The sequence below is a fragment of the Pseudophryne corroboree genome, chromosome 8 (genome assembly GCF_028390025.1).
Source record: "Pseudophryne corroboree isolate aPseCor3 chromosome 8, aPseCor3.hap2, whole genome shotgun sequence".
Classification (NCBI taxonomy): domain Eukaryota; kingdom Metazoa; phylum Chordata; class Amphibia; order Anura; family Myobatrachidae; genus Pseudophryne; species Pseudophryne corroboree.
In genome coordinates this window covers 173,484,492-173,494,644 of record NC_086451.1, presented here as the reverse complement: position 1 = coordinate 173,494,644, position 10,153 = coordinate 173,484,492, and the positions used below count along the sequence as shown (strand labels likewise).

General features: G+C 42.1%; 1 non-coding gene across 1 annotated transcript; it reads left to right on the top strand.

The window, feature by feature from the left end:
* The first annotated feature begins 2,435 nt into the window (after positions 1-2,435).
* Positions 2,436-2,509, top strand: TRNAN-AUU (transfer RNA asparagine (anticodon AUU)). The gene has a single exon. It is a non-coding gene; the product is annotated as a tRNA-Asn (tRNA).
* The last annotated feature ends 7,644 nt before the right edge of the window (positions 2,510-10,153 follow it).

Here is a 10,153-nt window from a genome sequence, read left to right as displayed (position 1 = left end):
AAAACTCTCCAGATTATTGACTTTTTAAAGTTTTTCTAGGAAACGTTCTAGATGTATGCTTATTAGCCTTTGTCAGTATGTACTTTTAACAAAGTGTCTCTGTGGCGCAATCGGTTAGTGTGTCTGGCTACTAACCGAAAGGTTGGTGGTTCAATCCCACCCAGGGACGTAATTGACATTGTTATCAGATTTTGGTGATCTTTAAGTAGACAAGTCAAAATTTCAAACTCCCTGTTATGGTGTAAGGTACCTGGCCTTCTCTGATGTAATCAGAGTTAGATTTGATTCAGTGATTTTATAAAAACAGATAGGAAGCACAATTTAGCAGTGGGTTGCAGAGAAAAAGAAATATGCTGGCAAAAAAAAACCAATTGAGTGATTTAAACAGCTCTTCATTTTCTGGCTTTATTTTTATGCTAACAAATTTGTTCTCTGAAAAGTGTCCACAAAGCCAAGTCTCTGATTAACACCTTTGTAGGGATGGTTTTTCACCTATTACTAAATTAAACTTGCTTCATTGGAAAGGCAGCAAGATGCATCTTCATTTCAATGTCTACTGAAATAATACAGGTTGACACCAGGAAACATTACCGCCACTGCATCCTTGCTGCTGTCTCATGTAGAAGTCTGTTTAATGTGAAAACAAGGTGATATCTAATTAGCACACAGGTAAGGGATTAAGAAAATCTTTATTTAAGGGTGAAAATGTTTCTCACAAAATCGTTGCCCCAATGCATCATTGAAATTCAAGCTGGAAAGATGATTTTAATATATCACTTGTACATTTTGTATTGCTCTTCTGGTGACAATGTAGTTTGTTTTTGTCAATTACCATTTTATTAATAGGGTAAAGAAAATTAAGTGGATTTTTTAAAGAAAACTATACTGTCAATATACTATTAAAACAAATTTAAATGGTAAAAGTTATTGTACTTTAAGTAAAAATAAAAGAGCCAAAATATCAATCCCAGTTTTGGATTACTTTAATTAACAAAAAAAAATGCATATAGCAGAGGATAGTTTCAATCTGCCTACCGCTGGGTTATGGGCCCAGCATGCTTCCATTGCTGTACTCTGCTGCACATGTAAGTGCAAGAGATCCTGAAGCACTCACTCATCATGGGAAAGTACCAATGTGTTTCTTCGTTGGTTGATGGAAGAAACATCTTACAAAAACTCTCCAGATTATTGACTTTTTAAAGTTTTTCTAGGAAACGTTTTAGATGAATGCTTATTAGCCTTTGTCAGTATAGACTTTTGCAAAGTGTCTCTGTGGCGCAATTGGTTAGTGTGTACGGCTATAAACCAAAAGGTTGGTGGTTCAATCCCACCCAGGGATGTAATTGACCTTGTTATCAGATTTTGGTGATCTTTAAGTAGACAAGTCAAAATTTCAAACCCCCTCTTATGGTGTAGGGTACCTGGCCTTCTCTGATGTAATCAGAGTTAGATTTGATTCAGTGATTTTATAAAAACAGCTAGGAAGCACAATTTAGCAGTGGGTTGCAGAGAAAAAGAAATATGCTGGTAAAAAAATCCAATTGAGTGATTAAACAGCTCTTAATTTTCTGGCTTTATTTTTATGCTAACAAATTTGTTCTCTGAAAAGTGTCCACAAAGCCAAGTCTCTGATTAACACCTTTGTAGGGATGGTTTTTCACCTATTACTAAATTAAATTTGCTTCATTGGAAAGGCAGCAAGATGCATCCTCATTTCAATGTCTACTTAAATAATACGGGTTGACACCAGGAAACATTAACGCCACTGCATCCTTGCTGCTTTCTCATGTGGAAGTCTGTTTAATGTGAAAACAAGGTGATATCTAATTAGCACACAGGTAAGGAATTAAGAAAATCTTTATTTAAGGGTGAAGATGTTGCTAACAAAATCGTTGCCCCAATGCATCATTGAAATTCATGCTGGAAAGATGATTTTAATATATCACTTGTACATTTTGTATTGCTCTTCTGGTGACAATGTAGTTTGTTTTTGTCAATTACCATTTTAATAATAGGGTAAAGAAAATTAAGTGGATTTTTGAAAGAAAACAATACTGTCAATATACTATTAAAACAAATTAAAATGGTAAAAGTTATTGTACTTTAAGTAAAAATAAAAGAACCAAAATATCAATCCCAGTTTTGGATTACTTTAATTAACAAAAAAAATGCATATAGCAGAGGATAGTTTCAATCTGCCTACCTCTGGGTTATGGGCCCAGCATGCTTCCATTGCAGTACTCTGCTGCACATGTAAGTGCAGTAGATCATGAAGCACTCACTCATCATGGGAAAGTACCAATGTGTTTCTTCATTGGTTGATGGAAGAAACATCTTACAAAAACTCTCCAGATTATTGACTTTTTAAAGTTTTTCTAGGAAACGTTCTAGATAAATGCTTATTAGCCTTTGTCAGTATGTACTTTTTGCAAAGTGTCTCTGTGGCGCAATCGGTTAGTGTGTTTGGCTATTAACCAAAAGGTTGGTGGTTCAATCCCACCCAGGGACGTAATTGACCTTGTGATCAGATTTTGGTGATCTTTAAGTAGACAAGTCAAAATTTCAAACCCCCTGTTATGGTGTAGGGTACCTGGCCTTCTCTGATGTAATCAGAGTTAGATTTGATTCAGTGATTTTATAAAAACAGCTAGGAAGCACAATTTAGCAGTGGGTTGCAGAGAAAAAGAAATATGCTGGCAAAAAAATCCAATTGAGTGATTAAACAGCTCTTCATTTTCTGGCTTTACTTTTATGCTAACAAAGTTGTTCTCTGAAAAGTGTCCACAAAGCCAAGTCTCTGATTAACACCTTTGTAGGGATGGTTTTTCACCTATTACTAAATTAAACTTGCTTCATTGGAAAGGCAGCAAGAAACACTAGACTAATTGGAGGTGCGCCCTAAAGCAAATTACAATGTTAGGATTAGGGGGTTCGGAAAGACCTCTAGTGTATACTGTCACGATCCGGGTATCTGGACGCCATAACTTACCTTTCAGATGCCTCCTAAGGCTGGCTCAGCGCTCCAGGACCGGATCCCATCTGTTATTCTGATGTCCCCATTCCTGCCTCCTCTCCTGTCACTCTGAGACGCTGTCACAGCGGCGCCATGTTACATCTTGAATGGCATCTCCCGCAGCCTCCGCCGCCGTCCCTGAGTTTCTGCATGCAGGATGTCAGAGTGGCGCTTATGTCAGCCGCGGCCTCCGCTGTTGCCCGCGTGGTTCAAATGTGCACTCATCAGTCTGGCGTCTCCTGTTTACTGTTGCCGGCGCCGCCATTGCTGTTAAAGTTCCCACATGGATTATCAAACCAATCTTCCCTCCAAGTGTCTGCATGGGCGCAGCCATGTTGGATTCTGTCACCTGTTCATTTCCACCAATCCGCTGTTTCCATTGTAATCTGCATAATTGCCTAGCCAATCCCTTCCTTGCTGCAGGTATAAGTATTCTGTGCCTGAGCAAGGAAGGCGTCAGTGATTTGGTTGTCAAACCTAGTTCCAGTTTGTCTCTCTCCCGTGGTTGTTTTCCAGGTTCCAGTTACCATCTCCAAACCTCCACTAAAGAGACCCGCTCTAGTCTACCACCTGCGGTGCAGCCTGACTCTCCAGTCCTCTGGGACTCATCTGTTTCCAGTTACAGATTTACCTGCTTCCAGCCTAGCTTCCAGCAGAGATCAGCTCTTCTTAAAGTGCCGGTATCATTTCCGCAGATTACCACTCACCACCGGCACTATTATTTCACCGCTCTCAAACTCCATATATCAATCATATTTCATCGCTCTCAAGCTTCATTTATTATTTGGCTGGTTCCATCCAGCAATCCACTCCGTGCTTACATCAGTCTGGTTTCAGCCAGTACCCACAGCAGCCATTTTATCCACAGCAGCCCAGCTTTTCCTGGAACACCAGCTAGTATGATCCTGGGCTATCTCCATTGCTACAGTCGGGCCTGGTAAGGACTTTCCAACTAGAAGATAATAAGAACTGTCTCATACTACCAGAGCCCTGTGGTCCTTGTCCTCCTGTAGTACCCAGGAACTGTATTATTTCTCTGCTGATTTTATGTTTCTCTTTTATTACTGCTGTGATGCATGGAGTTTGTCAAAATAAACATCATTGACTTTTATCCTGGTTGTCGTGGGCACGCCTTCGGGCAATTCTTCTACATTTAACTTACATGTCCAGGGGTCTGATACAACCTCCCAGGTTCCACTACACCTCAGCCCCTACAACTGAGGCTGCCTCCAGTCAGCTCAGGCCCTCAGTTGTGACATATACACTGTATATACATTTTAAGATAGGAAGGTACAAATTACATATTCACATTGCATCTATGGGCTGGATTCACATGTCCCTTTCCTCCCTCAATCGTGCCCGTCAGCAGCTATTCTATTCTATATAAGGAGCCACGAGTCGCCGCCATTTTCACTTGTGCATTGGAGATGATAGGGAGAGGACGTGCAGCGTTTTCTCAGTTTCTGTGTTCAGTGTGCTGCAAATATCTGTGCTCAGTGTGCTTGCAAATATCTGTGCTCAGTGTGCTGAAAATATCTACGTTCTCTGCCTGAAAAATGCTCCATATCTGTGCTGCATTGTATTATATAGTATGAGGACAGGGCAAAATTTTGCTGACCACCAGTATATAATATATAGCAGTATGGTACAGTAGGCCACTGCTCTACCTACCTCTGTGTCGTCAAGTATACTATCCATCCATACCTGTGGTGTATTTTAGTAGTTGTGCGCAGTATATATAGTAGGAGGACAGGGCAGAATTTTGCTGACCACCAGTATATAATATATAGCAATACGGTACAGTAGGCCACTGCTCTACCTACCTCTGTGTCGTCAAGTATACTATCCATCCATACCTGTGGTGTATTTTAGTAGTTGTGCGCACTATATATAGTAGGAGGACAGTGCAAAATTTTGCTGACCACCAGACTTCTACTTAAGTCCAATGGTGTAGGATGTGCAAAGCTGTTTGGCTGTGCATTTATTGATCTAAGCATGCATTTTTATCAAAGCGTGATAAAATTGACACATAACGCAGCGTTCAATCAGCGTTAATTTATCTTCAGCTGATATCGATTGTGAATTGACGTTTCTTCTCTTCTTGTCACCTACAGGTAATTACAATTGACTACAACCACCAATCTATTCTGCTGCACTATATCTATATATGCAAAGCTAATTCTGCTGGGTAATGCAAATTGAAACATTATTGCATAGTATGTGATTTTGAAGTACTTTTTTAAAGTTTTGAATGATATAGACCCAGTTTAATTTTTGTGGAATGCCTGGTTGTAGCTTTTAAGGTAATTTATTGCCTGGCATTTGAGGGGGTGGGGTGTGGTTACAGATTTAAATTATTGGTTTCACTTGTAATAGTCTTCTAATTAAGTCCAATGGTGTAGGCTGTGCAAAGCCATTTGGCTGTGCATTTATTGATCTAAGCGTGCATTTTTATAAAAGCGTGATAAAATTGACACATAACAGCAGTGTTCAATTAGCGTTCAATCGAAGTGAAAAAGAAGGAAAACAGAAGCACACCAATCTAACAAAACAAAGAAAACTGAAGAACTAATAACAAATGTGAGTCACTTACTCCTCAGATCACTCACCTCCTGATTGTTGCATCTGATTACATAGCACAGAACTACCTTACTTGGACATTTCATAAACCATCCATTTCACCTACAAATGCCTGTATCTGTATTATTGTAATTTTGTTTTTTAAGCACAGCTGCACCAATGCAATTTTACCTGCAAACACTTAAAACATCTAACATAATTACCATTGCTTCTTAAACCTCTCACAATCCTTTCATTTCTTACACTCCAAATACATTTCCACGGCCCAGAGAATTTTCACCAAGGTAATGGCGGAAATGATGGTTCTCCTGCGTAAGCAAGGTGTCACAATTATCCCGTACTTGAGCGATCTCATAAAAGCGAGATCAAGAGAGCAGTTGCTGAACAGCGTATCACTTTCACTGAAAGTGTTACAGCAACACGGCTGGATTTTCAATATCCCAAAGTCGCAGTTGGTTTCTACGACTCGTCTGTCTTTCTTGGGCATGATTCTGGACACAGACCAGAAGAGAGTTTATCTCCCGATAGGAAAGGCCCAGGAACTCATGACTCTTGTCAGGAACCTATTGAAACCAAAACTTGTGTCAGTGCATCACTGCACTCGAGTCCTGGGAAAGATGGTGGCATCATACGAAGCCATTCCATTCGGCAGACGCAGATTCGGCATTCAGGACTGGATCCTGGTGACCACAGAGGCAAGCCTCCAAGGTTGGGGAGCAGTCACACAGGGAAGAAATATCCAAGGTCTTTGGTCAAGTCAAGAGACTTGTCTTCACATCAACATCCTGAAACTAGGGGCCATATACAATGCCCTACGTCAAGCGGAGACCTTACTTCGCGACCAACCGGTTCTGATCCAGTCAGACAACGTCACCGCAGTGGCTCATGTAAACCGCCAAGGCGGCACAAGGAGCAGAGTGGCGATGGCACAAGCCACCAGAATTCTTCGCTGGGTGGAGAATCACGCAAGCGCACTGTCAGCAGTGTTCATTCTGGGAGTGGACAACTGGGAAGCAGACTTCCTCAGCAGACACGACCTACATCCGGGAGAGTGGGGACTTCATCAGGAAGTCTTTGCACAGATTACAAGTCGGTGGGAACTGCCACAGATAGACATGATGGCGTCCCGGCTCAACAAAAAGCTACAGAGGTATTGCGCAAGGTCAAGAGACCCTCAGGCAGTAGCTGTAGACACCCTAGTGACACCGTGGGTGTTCCGGCCGGTCTATGTATTTCCTCCTCTTCCTCTCATACCCAAGGTGTTAAGGATAATAAGACAAAGAGGAGTGAGAACAATCCTCATTGTTCCAGATTGGCCACGGAGGACCTGGTATCCGGATCTGCAGGAAATGCTCACAGAAGATCCGTGGCCTCTTCCTCTAAGACAGGACCTGTTGCATCAGGGGCCCTGTCTGTTCCAAGACTTACCGCGGCTGCGTTTGACGGCATGGCGGTTGAATGCCGGATCCTAGCAGTGAAAGGCATTCCGGTTGAGGTCATCCCTACGCTGATAAAGGCTAGGAAGGATGTAACGTCAAAACATTACACCGTATATGGTGAAATTATGTTTCTTGGTGTGAGGCCAGGAATGCTCCTACGGAAGAATTCCATCTGGGCCGTTTCCTTCACTTCCTACAAACTGGAGTGAATTTGGGCCTAAAATTAGGCTCTATTAAGGTCCAGATTTTGGCCTTATCCATTTTCTTTCAAAAAGAATTGGTTTCTCTTCCAGAAGTTCAGACTTTTGTAAAAGGAGTGCTGCATATTCAGCCTCCTTTTGTGCCTCCGGTGGCACCTTGGGACCTTAACGTGGTGTTAAGTTTTCTAAAATCACACTGGTTTGAACCACTTAAAACGGTGGAGTTAAAATATCTTACATGGAAGGTGGTCATGTTATTAGCCTTGGCTTCGGCTAGGCGAGTGTCGGAATTAGCGGCTTTGTCACATAAAAGCCCATATTTGGTGTACCATGTGGATAGAGCGGAATTGCGGACCCGTCCTCAATTCCTACCAAAAGTGGTCTCATCTTTTCACATGAACCAACCTATTGTGGTGCCTTTGGCTACGCGTGACTTGGAGGATTCCGAGTTACTTGATGTGGTCAGGGCTTTGAAGATTTACGTGGCCAGGACGGCTAGAGTCAGGAAAACTGAAGCGCTGTTTGTCCTGTATGCAACCAACAAGATTGGTGCCCCTGCTTCAAAGCAGGCTATTGCTCGCTGGATTTGTAACACGATTCAGCAAGCGCATTCTATGGCTGGATTGCAGTTACCGAAATCGGTCTAGGCTCATTCCACGAGGAAAGTGGGCTCTTCTTGGGCGGCTGCCCGAGGGGTCTCGGCACTACAGCTGTGTCGAGCTGCTACTTGGTCAGGTTCAAACACCTTTTCAAAATACTATAAGTTTGATACCCTGGCTGAGGAGGAACTCATGTTTGCTCAATCGGTGCTGCAGAGTCATCCGCACTCTCCCGCCCGTTTTGGAGCTTTGGTATAATCCCCATGGTCCTTACGGAGTCCCCAGCATCCTCTAGGATGTTAGAGAAAATAAGATTTTAAACCTACCGGTAAATCTTTTTCTCGTAGTCCGTAGAGGATGCTGGGTGACCGTCCCAAGTGCGGACTACTTCTGCAATACTTGTATATAGTTATTGCTTCAATAAGGGTTATGTTAGAGTTGCATCAATCCTGCACTGATGCTACAGTATGTTGTTTTTTCGTACTCATAACTGGGTAGTTTATCACAAGTTATACGGTGTGATTGGTGTGGCTGGTATGAATCTTGCCCTGGATTAACAAAATCCTTTCCTCATACTGCCAGTCTCCTCTGGGCACAGTTTCTCTAACTGTGGCATAGAGGGGCATAGAGGGAGGAGCCAGTGCACACCCAGAACTAAAGTCTTTCTTAAAGTGCCCATGTCTCCTGCGGAGCCCGTCTATCCCCATGGTCCTTACGGAGTCCCCAGCATCCTCTACGGACTACGAGAAAAAGATTTACCGGTAGGTTTAAAATCTTATTTTCTACTTTATTCTTTTCTATCCTAGTTTATTACGACCAACTTTCATCCAAGGAGTTTGATATTCTACTACCTGCATGCAATTTAAATTGCTTAAATTGTTTATATGGTTGATTTGTCCTTCACAATCCATAATCTGCAACTTGGATGTACTTGTGTCATTGAAAATCTTATAATAAAAATGTTTATATATTGAAAAAAAAAGTTATAAGACATATGCCTACCTACTAAATGGGGTAAAATTAGGGGATTCTGTACTGGAAAAGGACTTAGGTGTCCTCATAGATAGCAAGCTAAGCAGTAGTACCCAAAGTAGGACTGCAGCAAAGAAGGCTAATAAGATATTAGCATGCATAAAACGGGGTATTGATGCTAGGGACGAGAGTATTATACTCCCGTTATATAAATCACTAGTGAGGCCACACCTTGAATACTGTGTACAGTTCTGGGCACCGTACTACAAAAAGGATATCCTGGAGCTTGAAAAGGTACAGAGGAGGGCGACCAAACTAATTAAGGGCATGGAGATGATGGAATACAAGGAAAGGCTTGAAAGACTAGGCATGTTTACATTGGAAAAGCGGAGACTAAGAGGGGATATGATCAACATCTACAAATATATAAGGGGACAATACACAGAGCTTGCGCGGGACCTGTTTCTGGTTAGATCAACACAGAGGACTCGTGGACACTCGCTCAGGTTAGAGGAGAGGAGATTCCGCACAATACAGCGTAAAGGCTTTTTCACGGTAAGGACAATACGTGTTTGGAATTCCCTGCCCGAGGGAGTTGTAATGGCGGAATCTGTCAACACCTTTAAGAATGGGTTAGATAAATTCCTATTGGATAAGGATATCCAGGGGTATGGTGCATAGTCATGCATTATAATTACTATAAATAGGGATAAAATGCAATGGCTGACAGCAGCATCAGTCAGACATTTTAGTAAAATCATCATGCATAGGACACCACAAATAGGTTGAACTCGATGGACAATTGTCTTTTTTCAACCTCAGATACTATGTTACTATGTTACTATGTAATATTTGAAGAAACAAAATAAAATAAAGCTATGTATTGGGTTTCACTAACAAGCACATTGGAAGACTTGACTACTGTTAAAAGACATGCATTACATGGTATAGAGCCACAAACCACAATGTAGTAAAATAAAAACAAACTTACATGTGTATCAAACCTATGTGAGGCTTACATTGATAGTGCAAGATCAACACTCTATCAACTGTGCAAACTAGACTGCACATAAATGCCATAAAATTTATCTGAGATTTTAGTAAATAAGGCCTGTTGCTGTCCGGGTCACACAGCCGTCACGGCCCCGCCCCCATACGGTCCGGTCATGTCTGCGTTGTCCTGACTGTGCTCCCAAAATGGCGGCACAACGCCGCTGGCCCGACTCCTCCTGCCCAGTGACCGCCTCTACCTGTCAATCAGGCAGAGGCGCTCACTGGGCAGAGATGCTGATCGCATCTCTGGCATGTGCCGGTGCACTGTGGCACCAGCACACACGCACTTCAGACCTG